The sequence below is a fragment of the Zingiber officinale genome, chromosome 6A (assembly GCF_018446385.1).
Source record: "Zingiber officinale cultivar Zhangliang chromosome 6A, Zo_v1.1, whole genome shotgun sequence".
In the NCBI taxonomy this organism is placed as follows: domain Eukaryota; kingdom Viridiplantae; phylum Streptophyta; class Magnoliopsida; order Zingiberales; family Zingiberaceae; genus Zingiber; species Zingiber officinale.
In genome coordinates this window covers 65,132,626-65,148,956 of record NC_055997.1, presented here as the reverse complement: position 1 = coordinate 65,148,956, position 16,331 = coordinate 65,132,626, and the positions used below count along the sequence as shown (strand labels likewise).

General features: G+C 34.4%; 1 long non-coding RNA gene across 1 annotated transcript; it reads left to right on the top strand.

Moving 5' to 3' along the window:
- Positions 1-522: 522 nt before the first annotated feature.
- On the top strand, positions 523-3,703 carry LOC121994021. The gene is made up of 3 exons (XR_006115540.1): positions 523-956; positions 1,044-1,237; positions 3,505-3,703. It is a non-coding gene; the product is annotated as an uncharacterized LOC121994021 (long non-coding RNA).
- Positions 3,704-16,331: the final 12,628 nt, after the last annotated feature.

Sequence of the window (16,331 nt, the reverse complement as noted above, 5' to 3'; positions counted from 1 at the left end):
CTAGCCAATGCCCTACTCTATTTAAAGGGAGTTCTTCCCCTTCTTCAAGGAAGGAAGGTCCTCCCTTTGAGGGATCCAACATAGTCCAGATCTACGCCCTCTCCACACTCCGTTCGATGATTCGAAGCCATTTTCATCGTCTTCCTCGACTTCATAAGACTTTGGAAGCAAAGAATTGGATCCGAAGATTACTTGACACATCGGATAAGCTTCTCTCCCACACTTCTCTTAGATCGGTTTTAAGCTTGGAATTTCAATGTCTTTGGATTCATTCTTCCCGTTATGGAGTTGTAAAATACGACACCCAAATAATAATTAAATAATAAGATTATTGGAGAAATAGTCTTATTAGATTTTTCTAGAAATTTTAGAAATTTTTCTAAATTTTTACGAAGGTCGTATGACTAATTTCATGGGAATAGAAATTTAGGCCTCTTTATGAATATCCAAAAGTAAAAGTTGATTTTTAGGGTTTGATTAAACCAAAGTTCCTAAATTGATTTATTTTCCTTTTAATTTCTTCTCTTCTTCTTATTTCCCCGAGCCCGATTCTTCTCCCCGCCGAACCCGATTTCCCCTTCCTCTCTCTCGCGATCTGGATTTGTCGCCGGACACCGAGCATCTACGCCAACAGCCCGATCTTCCTTCTCCTCCAGCGTGCCTCGGCCGAGTCTGCCTCCTCCCTCCCATTCTCGAAGAGTGGAGTCGTTCTCCTCTCTCACGATTGTATCCACCATCGGCCGTCGAATCCGAGCGGAGCAACAAAGAGTTCGTCAAGGAGGTTCATCACTTATTTCTCTCCACCAGATCTCAATTCTTTGTCTTCGTCGGCATGGATCTGTGGCCGATCCTCCTCTCGATTTCCTCTGCTCGATGCCCTAGCATTGTTACCGATTCCCTCTGTTTTGGATCGGCATCGATGTGGTTGGAGAGGAAGCTATGAATCTAGATTTGTGGTGAGTAATATAATGTATTGGGTTAGCAAGATTTGATTTCATGCTCTGTTTGGATATGGAGATTAGTTGTGTGATTGATTGTTGTAGCTTCGGCGAGAATTGGACTACGGGTGGCTAGCTGTAGCTACCAAATTCTTCTTTCCGACTATCTTTCTACCGCTAGGGGTGGTGAGGGACTCTCCTCCTGCTTCGACATGAAGCTCTCAGCTAGAATTTTCCCAAGCAGTCTTGTATCTACCAAACAGTATGGCTTTGGCTAGAAATCAGAGATCTATTCAGGGGTAAGTTGCTGGTTTAGAGGTTATGCATCAGTAATTAGAACTAATGCTCATCTGTGGATGTATCGATTTTGTTTTAGGGTATTTGATCTTTATGCAGTGTTGATTAAGGGTTATTGTTGGTGGCAGTGGTTACATTTGGTCCCGGTAGCGAGCATATCTTCGGTAGTGGATCACCACCTGATCTTCCAGGTTTAGGTAAGTTTTGAAGATTTATTCCAGTTCTACAGTTGTTTGGATTAGTGGAGATGGATTGTAGAAATTGATCTAAGGTGTATTGGATTAATTGATGACTGGTAGATTATGTTTGGAAAGATTTAAGGAGTTATGAGGAGATTTGATTAGTGATTGATTAGTGAGAATTAAGGAATTGATTTGATTAAATGGTTCCTAATGCTTAATCAAATATTTGATAAGAGATAATGAGATGAGAATGGATGAATTTGGGTAAGTTGTTATGATGGATTCATGTTTAGCCTATTCTAATAAGGTTGTAAGATTAAGGATTATTTGGAGGATTAATCGGAGATTAGATTTGAGTGGAGTTATCCTAATCGGGTTAGGGATTTTATTTAGCTATTTTAATTCTTACGAATTTATCTAATATATATATATATATATCTATTTATTTATGCAAGACTTTGGTATGAGACAATCATCATGATGTGAGATTTACCTTGACTCGATCTACGTATAAAGTTGAATATTTCTTCCTTGACCTCTATATATTACTTTGAGCTTAGTGCATGGTTATTATTCGATGGATTAGATTACTTTATCTTATATCGTGTTCCTTTGTTGCTTTCCTGCATGATACTTATGCTTGACCCTTGTGATGATCTATTTAATTCATATACAGTCTCAACTCTTGATATCTACTCTGTTGTGATTACACGTGTAGAGTATGTATTATAGGGATTGTCAAGTTGTTGGAATTACCATGCTGATTATGCATATGATGTGGATTATACGTAGGTTGGTATGTGTTATAGGAATCATCATGTTGATCGTACATTTACATGTTGAAAGTACACATGTATTTGTTATGTACTTTTGGATGAGTTATGTCGATTGTATATTTGTTGTATATACACGTGTCTGATGTATTTTTACTGGAGGATATATGTTGATTGTACCTATGATCTGTGTACATGTGTCTAGTGGGATTATTAGAGATTTTTGGTTGATTATACATGTGTAACTGTGTACACATGTTTGGTGGGATATATGGAGGTATCATGACAATTATATTCATGTTGTGGGGTTGTTAGGTGGATTTAGAGGTTGCATGGATGATGACAATGTCTGTATCATGATTATATATATATATATATATATATATATATATATATATATATATATATATATATATATATATATATCATGTTCATCATTCATTGCATTTGATGACCATTGTCTCCCTTATGGTTGAGATGATCATCAGTTATTAATAGCTGTCCATTCGACCACTATTGGATAGTGGTAGCTAGGAGTGGAGCTAGTTCTATCGCGCTTACTTAACTGCTCAATTTTTTTACTCTGTCAGCCTCGACCACTCTAAAGTAGTGGGTCTTGAGGATACAGTAGTTAGAGGGCTTGAGTTGTGAGTGGTTAGAGAACCTTAGCTATGTAGTTAGATAATTACTTAGCGAACCGTCCGCTTTGGCCGCCTATAGCGATGCATGTACTAGAGGCTAGTACGGTTTGTCACAGACCCAAGTCTCTCGGTAATACGGGGGTCGTGGTGTCTAGAGAGGTGGCGGGGGTGACCATAGAGCATGCATACGCATTTTACATATGATGCGCGGTGCATCTTTGGAGATATATTTGCATACATGCCTAGTAGATATTAGTTGCATGTGATTGTGATATGTTGTACTTGTTTGAGATATGATTGTTGCATATGGTTGTCATGCTGCATACATGTCATTTATTTTACATGTATTTACAGTCATATTTATATTGCACAGGTGTTACGAGTAGGTATGTTGCATATCCGGTGAGTTTACTGATCCTTGTACCATGTGTCGATTTCAGATTGGGTATGTATCTATTATTATGTCAGTTGTGGTTTGTATAGTCTGTATATCAGGTTATTATGTCAGATATGTTTAGGTGCATTGATTATGATAGTATGATCATATTCTTTATTCCCTACTGAGACTGTATATCTTTGATCTCCATATTTATTTTCAGATCATGCACTATGCTGTCTATTACCCGCTCAGTTACCTATACTCACCATCGCATTTATAACTTTATGTTTTCAGGTAGCTTGTAGATGGTTGGTGTGTCGCTTGGAGTATCTTGTCTGTCGGGTCCTACGTCACATTCGAAGACGACTTCAAGTTTTCGTTTATGTTTTACTTGTATTTGGTATTTGGTGTATTTAGTGTTGTGATTTTATTTATGTTGTTGTAGTTGTTGTATAAAGCCTAGCCGACTAGTAGTATTTTTATTTGTTTCGTATGAGCTTGTCTTTATCATTTTTTCGTTGTGTTGATTTTTAGTACAGCCGAATGTGCTGATTATAACTGCGTGGTTATTGTTTTTGTCGAGTTGGGTAGGCTGAGATTATTAACTGTGTGGTTGTGTATATATTCCAGCCGTATGTTGTTGATGTATTTTGTATATATGTATGATTCAAATTGTCACCGGTATGGTAAAGGTGTTGTCAGATTTTTGTTTGGCAAAAATTCCTTTGGGGGCATAACAGGAGTAGATTTTATTTTTTTAGGATTAAGAGAGTAATTGTGATGTGTGATTGATGTATACTCTTGGATTTGTCAATTTCCTTTCTATATAACATTTCTTTTTCCATGTATTCATTTGATTATATGTGTGAATGATGTGTTTGTGCTTAAATATCATATATGGTTGAATATTTGTCGAAATTTGTTCATCCCGTAGAGGGGATGTTCGAGATCGTATGACCGGGGTGCCCTAGTGACAAGGGTAACCTTTTAACTAGACTTCTAGAGCATTGTCTTGAAAGGGAGAGTAATTCTCTATAAAGAAGTATAGAATTAGGTTTCTTGGGTTATTGAAGGATTGAAAAGGAGTAATAGAGAGGGGGGGGGGGGGGGAATAATGCATGTTAAAAACCTTTTATTTTTGTATCGATTTGTAAAATGAATATCAAAGCGGCAGCAGAAAAAGCAATACAGGTGACACAAGTTGGTTACTTGATTTGGAGTCTACGTCGACTTCTACTCCAAGACTCTCAATTCTTGATCGCATTGTTGGGCAATCCACTATGATTTTTCTTTCTGAAATCTTTGGAAAGAAGTAATGCATACAAATGCAAGTAGAAGATAGTAACAAACTATTATCTTCTTTCAAGTTAAATACAATGCAAGGTTAAATAAATATACCGACAAGAATAGAAGATGAAGCTCGGTCAATACTTCTGGATGGAGTAGCTTGCTTGAAGATGAGAACTAGAGCAGTAGCATGTGTTGGCACAATGGGGCGGGCAAGAGAAGGGGGGGTGAATTGCTTGTTAAGAAATAAAACAAAACCTTTCACAATCTTTTAACTTAGATTAGTAATGCAGTTAAAAACAGAATAAATGAACAACTTAAAAAGAAGAGGCCAGAAGAGTTACTTAGTTACAACCTAGGTGATTGTTAATTTAAGGCAAGTAAACGTACTAAAAGATCTTCTTTGGTGAAGGCGGAGAAGCCTCTTACACTCGTTGGAAGCTCAGAAAGTAGCTAGGAAATAAATACAGAAGTTGTTATCTATTTCTAGGTCCAGGGGTCTTTTTATATCCCTTGAAAAATCTTATCTGTAACTTGAAGGCGCCTCCAACAAGCCTGGAAGGCCCCTCTAGCAAGACAATAAAGGATAAAGTTTTATCCTTTCCCAACGACAACTTTACCCAGTCGAAGGTGCCTTTCAAGTTGATTGGAGGCGCCTTCAATGAGGGTTAAAGGCGCCTTCTACTAGAAAGGTGTGAGGCCAAGTTTTCTCCTTTTGCTCTTCCGCTGGTTCATTCGCTTGGATGATTTTCGGTCAACCAGAATAGAGCTCACCTAAACCTATTTTATGGTCTTCTTCTCGAGCAGTCTTCCTCCTGGCTTCTCGTCCCTCGGATCACCGTACATGTCCTTTTCGTTCGCCGGTGTACTCTTCCGCAGCACCTCATCCCTCGAACGCACTGAGCCCGTCGGCTCTCTCCTGTGTCATCCTTCTCGATAGTTGTGTCTTTCTCTCAACTTCCTGTGCTCCTAAGCTTATGTACACTTGGACACAGGGGTTAAATACCAACAAGATCTAACCTGACCTAGTTGATCACATCAAAACTACCACGGAGTACCAACATCACAAACATATACTTTGTACATAGATGAATAGAAAACTTTGTTACTGCCTCGGACCTTGAGCTCCCTTTTTATAAGCATGGTTTGATCAACTGATAAACCCTTCGATCGACTGATCCGTTCGATCGACTGAACCTCCTATCGGTTGACTGAATCCTGGGCCTTCTTCGCTGAGATCCGATCTTCACACATTAATGAGCTTTAATGGTTTGGTTGACTAATCCCTTTAATCGGTCGACCGACCAGTCTTCGTCGAGATACTCCATTAATGAGCTTTAATTACATTTAATGTTCAGTCAACCGATCCTTATGTTCGGTCGACCAATCAAGTTGGCTTTCAAATTTGCTTCTGACCGATCCACTGTTTCAGTCGACTGATCAGTTGTCTGACCGGACTCTACTTTAGTCTAAATTCTAGTCTAAGTCGACCTAGTTTGGTCAACTGATCCCTGGGTTCGGTTGATCGATCAACCCAGTTCCTGTAAAACAGAGTTACACAGAATATCACTGCAAAATAAAGTTAGAACAGTATAATATATGAGTAGTAAGATACATGAGTAGTATTTAATAGTAGAATTGTCTTGATCTCAACTTGCAAACCTTCTCGATTTTTTTAGTTGGATCAACGACCTAAGGTTTGTTCCTTTCTAGAACACGACATCACTGTCACTCTTCTCTAGTTACTTACCTCAACTTATCTGCTAAACATGGTCCTCTAGACCTGTTTGTACTTTCTCTGCTCAGTGTCTGATCTCTGATCCACTAAGGATTTTCCTACAATACTAAATTAACCAACAACAATAATAGTAACACAGAACATTATGGTAAAATTAAACTTAGATTTACCAAGATCCACTGGTCCGGTCGGCCAAAACCATCCGATCAACCATGCTTGGAGTTCCCTCTCATTACCTAAGGTTACCTTCCCCTAGGATTTTCTCCATCTGGCTTCACTCACCAGAACCTAGAGTTACGTCCCTCTAGGGTTTTCTCCACCTGACTTCACTCACCAGGACCTAAGGTTATCACCCCCTAGGATTTTCTCCACTTGGATTAACTCACCAAAACTCAACATTAGATCGACCCACTAGGGATTCGATATCGGATCCTTCAAACCTATAGAATCCACCTGGCTTCCATGATCTACTGAGATTTCCCTTGCCTAGCCGCAACTAGGACTTTCCTTGCCTAATCGCAATTAGGACTAGTCACTCGGCTGACTTCTCACCCTTACCTAGTCGTGACTAGGACTTCCCTTGATCAAGCTCATTTAAATATATTTGTCCAACATTAAAACCTTGGAAGTCGATTGCACTAACAATCTCCCCCTTTTTGATATTTGACAAATATGTTTAAGTTAGGTTTATTCAAAAGATTTAAGTTTCTAACGTAAACCCTTCTTCTCCCCTTTTTGTCACTCATCAAAAAGAATCTTTCATAAAATATCTTTGATTTCTAAGGTATTCCCTAAGTTTTACACCAATAATGATGAAATACCTTTCTCAAAAGCATTCTCAAGGTATTGCCTAAGATATTACCTTACCCTTTTGAAAGACAAATAATAAGATGAATTTAGGGTTTCAAAATGAATATGAGTAAGGTTTTCTCCACTTGGATTCACTCACCAAAACTCAACATTGGATCGACCCACCAAGGATTCGATATCGGGTCTTCCAAACCTATCGAATCCACCTGACTTCCACGATCTACTGAGATTTCCCTTGCCTAGCTGCAACTAGGACTTCCTTTGCCTAATCGTAATTAGGACTAGTCACTCAGTTAACTTCTCACCCTTACCTAGTCATGACTAGGACTTCCCTTGATCAAGCTCAGTCCAACATTAAAACCTTGGAAGTCAATTGCACTAACAATCTCTCTCTTTTTGATATTTGACAAAATGCTTAAGTTAGGTCTATTCAAAAAATTTAAGTTTCTAACTTAAACCCTTCTTCTCCCCTTTTTGTCACTCATCAAAAAGAATCTTTCATAAAATATCTTTGATTTCTAAGGTATTCCCTAAGTTTTGCACCAACAATGATGAAATACCTTTCTCAAAAGCATTCTCAAGGTATTGCCTAAGATATTACCTTACCCTTTTGAAAGACAAATAATAAGATGAATTTAGGGTTTCAAAATGAACATGAATCGAACATCTGTTAATAATTTCAAAATTTCTTTTCAAGCATTTTGCAATATCATTTTCAAATATTTTCAAGAGACTTTTGAAAACAATTTTCAAAAATATTTCAAAGCTAATTTCAAAAATATTTCAATATTTTTACAAAACCAAGATATAGAATAAGTAATGTTTTTTAAAAAAAAGTAATTTTGTTATAGTTATTTTTAAAAATGTTTGATAAGATTTTAAGAGTTCTCAAAAATAATTTTTTAAAAAGATTTACAAATAATTTTTATCAAGCCTCTTTTTCAAATAGTTTTTCAAAGGAATTTTGAAAGTATTTTTAAAAAAATATTTCAAGGCTTAAAATATTTTTTCAAAACTAAGATGCTTCCAAAATAATTTTTAAAGTAATTTTGTAAGAGTGATTTTTTAAAAAATATTTTCAAACTATTTTTATCAAATATCTTTTCAAAGAGTTTTTCAAAACATGTTTTCTAAAGTATGATTTTGAAGAAAATGTTTTTAAAAGAGAATGTTTGAACTCAAAATTTTTCAAAACCTTTTTGAAGATATATTTTCAAAAATATTTCATTTTGAAACTCTTTTTAAAATATATCTTTCAATATAGTCTCTCCCCCTTAACCAGACACTCTTTTGGATATCTTTATTACCCATAAGGAAGGCATTACTATATGTGTCTAAGGGTCATGGTTGACTTAAAAATCTAAAGACTTAAATGGTGATCAATAATAATTTTTATATAATACACACAATCAATCATCAATAAAAAATTTTAAAAATAGATTTATAAATTTTTAAAAACCTTTTCAAAAATATTGTTAATTGACTTTAGCATATCAGGCACTCTAAATTTTTAAATATGGTAATCCTATAGTTGTGTGAGATGACTTTATTGATTTTGAATTATAATTTAAATTGAGTTAAAATTGAGTTTGAATTGAACTTGGATTATTTTAAATTATGATTAATTTAATGGTAATATTATTATTTTGTGAATTAACTAAATTAATATTGTTTATTAATTTATTAACTTATGTTTAGTTTAGAAATTTTAAGGTTAATTGTTAAAGATAGTTAATTTATTAAGAATTAATTTAAGGTTATTTAATTGGATTTCTAATTTAATGATTATTAATTGGTTTAAGAATTAATTGTAAATTAATTTTAATTGTTATGGTAAATTTATATAGGTTGATTTTTAGATTAATGATTATTTTTACTTTAATTTTTTTTAAATTAATTATGAATTAAACATGTACTTTATAATTGTGAGATTTCTTATTTCAATTAAGGTTGATTATTATTTTAATAGTTGATTAAAGTTTCATAGTTAATTAGTTATGGTTTAATTGATTATGAATTATTAATTAAGAATTAATTAATTTCCTAGGAATTAATTAGGTAAAGATTTAAGAATTAGTTTTATTAATTTTGAAATTTTAATGTTATTTAAGGTTAAATTACTTTATTTGTTGATTAAAGTTAAGATTTCAAGTTAAAATTCATTAAGGATTAATTATGTGTATTAAGTTAAATTTTAATGATTAATTTAATTAAGTTAAACTTATTTAGTAATTAATTTAGTTTTCAAATTGGGTTTTATTATAGATTATGAATTACTTAAAAATTGTTTTAGTTGAAATTACTTTGAATTTGATTAATTGTTAAATTTTATATTATTGATATTTGATTCATTAAGTTGATTAATAAAGTTAATAAATAATTAATTTATTTTTAATTTAGTTATTAAGTTAAGTTAAGTTTTAAATTTAAGTTGATTTAGTTTACTTTTAAATTACACTTGAGTTAATTAAGTTTAAGTTTTAATTAAGTTTAGTTTAATTAAATTAAGTTTAGTTTAAATTTAATTAAGTTTAGTTTTAATTTAATAAAGTTTAGTTTTAATTAAGTTTTAAATAAATTTTAATTTAAAGTTTTAACTTGTTTTAATTAAACTAAGTTTAAATTAAGTTAATTAGGTTTAAATTATTAAGAATTTTAAAAAGGTTGTTCAACCCATGTTAAATTCAAACTTAGTTTTGGGTTAATCAAGCAAGCTTCCTAAAGATAAGTTTTCAGTTAGTGGCGAGCCATATGACTTTCTTGTGTATCAACGGTGGACCACTTTCTGAATACTTTTCAAAATAGTCCTGCCCAATAAACTTAATACTAGATTTTGGTCTAACTAGCCCATGTTTGACTGAGGTAACTTCGGTCAGATCCACTAGGTCTAGTGCACCATGTAGAATACACAAGATTCAGCTTAGACAAGCTTTCGACAAAGTTTTCTTGATGTATTATCATCCCAATCCATTCCGATGTTATGTTATTAAGATTTGGTAAATCTTTTTAACTAACTGTTCTAAATTAACAACATAAGGAGAGAATGCATGACGTGGTATATGACAGGTAAGTATGCATGATCATGGCAAGTCAATCCATTCAAACAAATCATATTATTTATTATTGTTGTAGTATTATTATTATTGATTATTAGTACTATTTTATTATTGTCATTGTAGTATTATTATTATTGTTGTTGTTATTGTTTTGTTATTATTTTTTTATTATTGTTATTGATGCTTTGTATTATTATTATTATTATTATTATTATTATTATTATTATTATTATTATTGATTAGTTTCATAATTAAAGGGTACATTATAATTAGGTTTGTGGAAGTTTTGTTTTAGATTTGACTTTGATTTTTAACCTAGATCTAGATTTTGTGAGTTGATAAAATTGTTAATAATATTTTCTAGTTTATTAATTTTATTTTTCAAGAAGTTATTTTGCTTCTCTAATTTTCTTAACTTTGAATTTTTAAATTTTAAAAAAGTATTTTCTATGTTATTTAATCTTAAGGTAGAATTTTGATTTAAAATTTATTTTCTAAATTCTTATTTTTAAAGTTTAAGGAATTATTTTTTATTAAATCCTTATTTTTATTTCTGAATTATTAACTAAATTTAGTTTATTTTTAGTTATTTTTAAATTTTTATTCAGATTTAAATTTAAATTTAATATATTTAAATCTACATCAAATAAATTAAGGTTTGAGTTAATTTGATTAAATTTAGTTATATTTGAATTAGTTAAATTTTTATTAACTAAATTATTTTTGTTAAACAATGTTGATTCAGAACATTCATGCATTTTTAGTTCTTTAGTGTAATCTAAACATGAAAGATCTAAAGCATGCAAATCTTTATGAAATTTAAATTGATTTACCTTAATTGCTCCTCCTGGATCCTTGGATCTTTTTCCAGACATTGAAATTTGTAATGACACATTCTTTTACACTTAAAGTATTCAATGTGGTCCTTCCTTTTCCGGACTCTAGGCATCAGTTTCTTCTTTGCCTCCGGTTGTATGGATCGGTTAATAAGACATTTACTTTTGTAATACCTTTTTTCACTACATTTAAAACATGTTATGTGATCCTTAAATTTTGAATTGAAAAAGTTACCTTTTGAATCATTGATAGGATTCTTTCCCTTAATTGTTGCCATCTCGGATTCAAGCTCGAGTGTTTGGTCAAACTCGGGTTCAGATCTGTCTACCTTCTCCTCAATGATTAGTGTCATGAAGTTGATTTGATCTTGATCTTCTAAATATGTCTCTGAGGATAGCTCTTCATATTCGAACTCACTTTTTCCTTGATCTTCTAGCCTCGACGGAGTCTCATGAAACTCGATCAATTTGGTCCACAACTCGAATGTGTTCTTGTAATCTTCTAATTAACACAAAATTTTATTAGGAAAAATACTAATTAATATATCCATTACCTTTTTATTTGCTTCTGAGTTTCAAGAAGGTTGTCTCAATGCAATCTAGTTGTTAAAATTGTTGTTTCCTACAAAATATTCCATCATTTGCCTCCCGAAATTGAAATAGACTTGATTGTATGGTAAAGGTTCATAGATGCTTCTCCCTTCTTGATAGGATGTTGACGTTCTAGCAAGAAAAAAAATATAAAACAAATTTCCAAGACTTACATCTTGGGATTACAGTGTGAGATAAAGAATAAAACATATTACTTAAGAATTAAAGAAAACATATTTAGAAACAAAAGTTTTTAAAATTACTCGAAACATGGTTAAGTAATTTCAGAGCTACCAGGCTCTGATATCAATTGAAGGATCGAAAAAAACGATAAAGGAGGGAGGGGTGAATATCGCTAATTAAAAACCTTTTCTTTTTGTATCGATTCGTAAAACAAATATCAATGCAGCAGCGGAAAAAGTAATACAAATGACACAAGTTTGTTACTTGGTTCGGAGTCTACGTCGACTCCTACTTCAAGATCTGCGATCTTTGATTGTACCATTGGGCAATCCACTATGATTCTTCTTTCCAAAATCTTCGGAAAGAAGCAATGCGTACTGTAAAATACTGCAAAATTTAAAATAATAAATGTTATAGGACGAAAAATCTTATAGGATTTTTCTAGAATTTTTAGAAATTTTTTGGGATTTAAACGGAGTTCGTATGACCTATTTTGAGGGGATGGATTCGGGATATAGAGGAGGCTTGTTTGTGTTGGTTGCTACTCGGAAAGCCTAGAGGTTCCACTGTACAAAAATTTTGTACAAAGGTCTGAACCTTTTTCCTAGCTACCATGTGTTCTTTTAAATTAAATTTTGGATCGCCTGCGGAACTTCACACGTTTGATCCAAAACTTAATCTATTCGTTCTTTTAGGTTTTGACTTGGGTCTCCTGCGGAACTTAACACGTTCGACCCAAATCACCTTAAGTTATTAATTCCATTAAATATTAATTTCCATAATTGGTTCCCAGTACTGACGTGGCGAGGCACATGACCTTCTTGGATATGGGAGCAACCACCACCGACTAGACAAAACCTTTTATAGAAAGATAATATTTAATTTCCTAAAATAACTTTAGGTTAACCGAAAAGAACAATCAAATCACAAGGAAAAATAAAGCAAAAGAACACAACTTCGAAAAACATATTCGAAATACTAGAATCGTAAGCCTCTTGTATTTGGTATTATTTCCATAAATAACTAGTATGATGCGAAAAAGGAAAAACTACTAGTTATACCTTCTAGAATGACCTCTTGATCTTCTACCGTATTCCTCTTCTAACCTCGGACGTTGTGTGGGCAACGATCTTCCGAGATGAGAAACCACCAACCACCTTCTTCTCCTCCTAGCTAGGTTCGGCCACAAAAAGCTTTACCAAGGATGAAGAACAAAACACCAACCAAGCTCCAAGAGATGTTAGCTTTCTCTCCTTCTTCTTCTTCTTCTTCTCCAAGTAGTATCCGGCCGCCACAAGAGCTCCAAGCCTTTGAGAGTTTCGGCCACCACAAAGAGGGAGAGAGGAAGAGGATGGCCGACCACTCCAAGGAATAAAAGAAGGAGAGAATTAATAGAGGTTGTCACCCATGAAGGCACCCTCACCCCTTCTTTTATATTCCTTGGCCTAGGCAAATTAGGAAATTTAATTACAATAAAATTTCCTTAATTCCCTTGACATGATTTAATTGAGAAAAATAAAATAAAATTTCCCCAATTAATCTTTAATGGTCGGCCACATCAAAAGAGATAAATTAGACAAGTTTTAATCAACAATTAAAACTTCCTAATTTGTTTCCAGAAATTTTAAAAATAAAATTTCTCTTTAAAAATCTCTTCATGGTTGATAAAAAGAAATTTCTATAATTTTAATTTTATCAACATGTGGATAATTTTAAAGAGAAAATAAAATATCTCACCAATCTACAAATAAAGAAAGAGATCTAATCTCTTTCTTTAATCTTTTGTAAATCTTTTACAAGAGAGATATTTTAATTTTAATTCTCTTTAATAAATTATTTCTTCCACATAATAAAAATTAAAATTAAAATTCTTTTTAAATTTAATTTGGCCGGCCCTCACTAGCTTGGGTTCAAGCTAGGGCCGGCCACCCCAATTTATACCTAGGCCGGCCCTAGCTTGGTTCCCAAGCTAGCTTGGCCGGCCCCTATTGGGTGGGTATAGAAAGTGGGTATAGGTGGGTATAGTACTCTATAAATAAGAGGCTACGATAGGGACCGAGAGGAGGAATTGGTTTCGGTCTCCCGATAAAATTAAGACTCCCGTGTTCGCCCCGAACACACAACTTAATTTTATCAATAATAATTCATTCCACTAGAGAACTATTATTGAACTACCGCACCAATCCCAAATTACATTTTTGGGCTCCTTCTGTAACGACCCGCCTTCTACTAACTAGGCTGTGAGGCCGATCGCTACATTATGCTGTGCTAACTTACTAATGCGGAAATCTGGATTGATTAAAATTTTGCTAAACTGATTACTGTAAAATCTGAACTTAATATTCTAGGTGTACCTAGGGGTTGTACACATGCTAGGGAAGATAATCTATGCCCCTCGGATGACCTACTAGCTGTAATCAGGCATTTCAATCGATCCATGGATCGATTGGCCTGTCGGATCGATCCAGTGATCGATCCCGCTTGATACTGGCACGGTGTATGCGGCTGGATCGGTCTACCGACCGATCCAGGAGCACACTGATCGGTCGGTTGACCGATCCAGTGGCTCACTGATCGGTCGGCTGACCGATCAGTAAGCCTCGGTGCTCTCTGTTCGCACTTGGATCGGTCGGCTGACCGATCCATAACAGACGCTAACTTTCTGTTCGCGACTGGATCGATCAGCTGACCGATCCAATGGCACAACCCCATTTTTGATCGATCTGTAGATCGATCTGGGTTTCTGATTTCGAATCAGAACCCCTGATTTCAGCACTATTTCGTGCCCAAATCATACACATCAAGTCTATAAAAGCTAGAAAACATTTCAACATGTATTAGCTAACATCTTAAACATGATATCATGCATGGATCACTAATTCATGGCATACAAATATTCTAAGTGAGGAATAATAAGGTTCTAGCAGTTAACTAATTTTGCTGAAAGTTCTAATGCATAAATAAAACTTGTTAGATCCCTCAGATCTTTATTTCCAAGTTCCTGCCCACACACATCTTTGAAGCATTGTCCTCTAGCCTCCGCTAGTCCATCTTCCCTTTTCCTTTATCTGCAGTATAAGGAAAAGAAAGTATCTATAAGCTTTCGCTTAGTAAGAAACCATCTACCTCACAAAACATGCATTCGATGCAATATGCTTTTAAAACATGCTATTTGAAATAGGTACTGATTAGACTAAAACATGGCATGCTATCAAACATGGAAATCAAAGCTAGTCATGGCATACTAAACATGGAAGTAAGGAACTGACATGTTATAAAAGATAACCATAAACTATCATGTGTATCAATAGAACTAAACTGATACAAAAGTTGAACTGAGCTAATTCTAGCTAATGCTATAGCTGTTTTGTGAAAGTTTGAAAACCATATACATATAATAGGTGAAAATACTAATCATGCTGTTGTTCGGGCCCGACAACTGTACGTGCTACGCGCGCATCCCTAACTAGATCCGGGTTTGCAAGTCCCGAATTTAGTAGGGTTTACTAGGTTATCTAAACCTAGGGGCGACTATGGGAGCCCAACCCAACGGATATCTAATCCTGTACAGTGCCACTGAAAAGTAAAATACTGAATATAACTAATTGTTGCTCGTCTTGCTCTTTCTAGGTTATCTGAACCTAGAGCTAGGTTGTCTGAACCTAGAGGCGACTATGGGAGCCCACCCATTGGACATCTAGTCCTGTAAAAACTGTAGCAAGACTCGATTATGCTGTAAGATGCTTCTATTGCATTTTTGCTAAGCTATTGAAATGCCTATATTGCATTTGACTGGCCAAACATTTAATCGGACACTTGGTATGCGATAATTCGCATCCTTTGTGTCGAAAGTTTACATACTACTAAATTAAAGCATAAAAATCCACATGGAAGCTACTTATACTGTAGGTGAGGGGTTTCTTACCTCCTGTTCGGATTTTCTTACGATTCTAATCGCTAGGTTTCCGGAGGAGACAATCCTTTCGACGATCTTCTTGCGTCTAAGCGTTCCTCTCGCGGAGGGAAGCGTCCTCGTGCCCTTGATGTTGCCGGGAGGTGCTCCTAGAACTCTTGGCTTGGTGCGCCGAGAGGGGGAGAGAAAGAAGAGGTGGGCGGCGGCGAGGGTTTGAGGAGAAGAAAGTTCCCGATCAAATAAAACCTCACTTAATAATTCTCTATTTATATTAAATGATAATTCCGACCCAACTCTAACTTAAATAAAATTGTTTCCCCTTCCTTTCAGCACGACCCTGCTGGGTTCACTTGGTTACCATGGTTCACCACAAGGAATAGGACCCAATAGGTCTCGGGTTCAACTCCCGCCTAAGCTATTTTCGTTTTTCATTTATTTTTGCTACTTTCGCTACTCTAAAAATTTCATAAAAATATTCTAAAATTCTAGAAATATCGTAGAATATTTCTAAAATTATTTTTGAGAATTTTCGGGTGTTACAATCCCCCATACCTTAAAAAAAGTTCGTCCTCGAACTTAGAACAATTCTGGGTACTTCTGTCTCATACTGGCTTCTGTCTCCCAAGTTGCCTCTTCTGCTGTGTGATTTTGCCAAATAACTTTGACTAATGGTACTTCCTTGTTCCGCAATTTCTTAACTGCTCGAT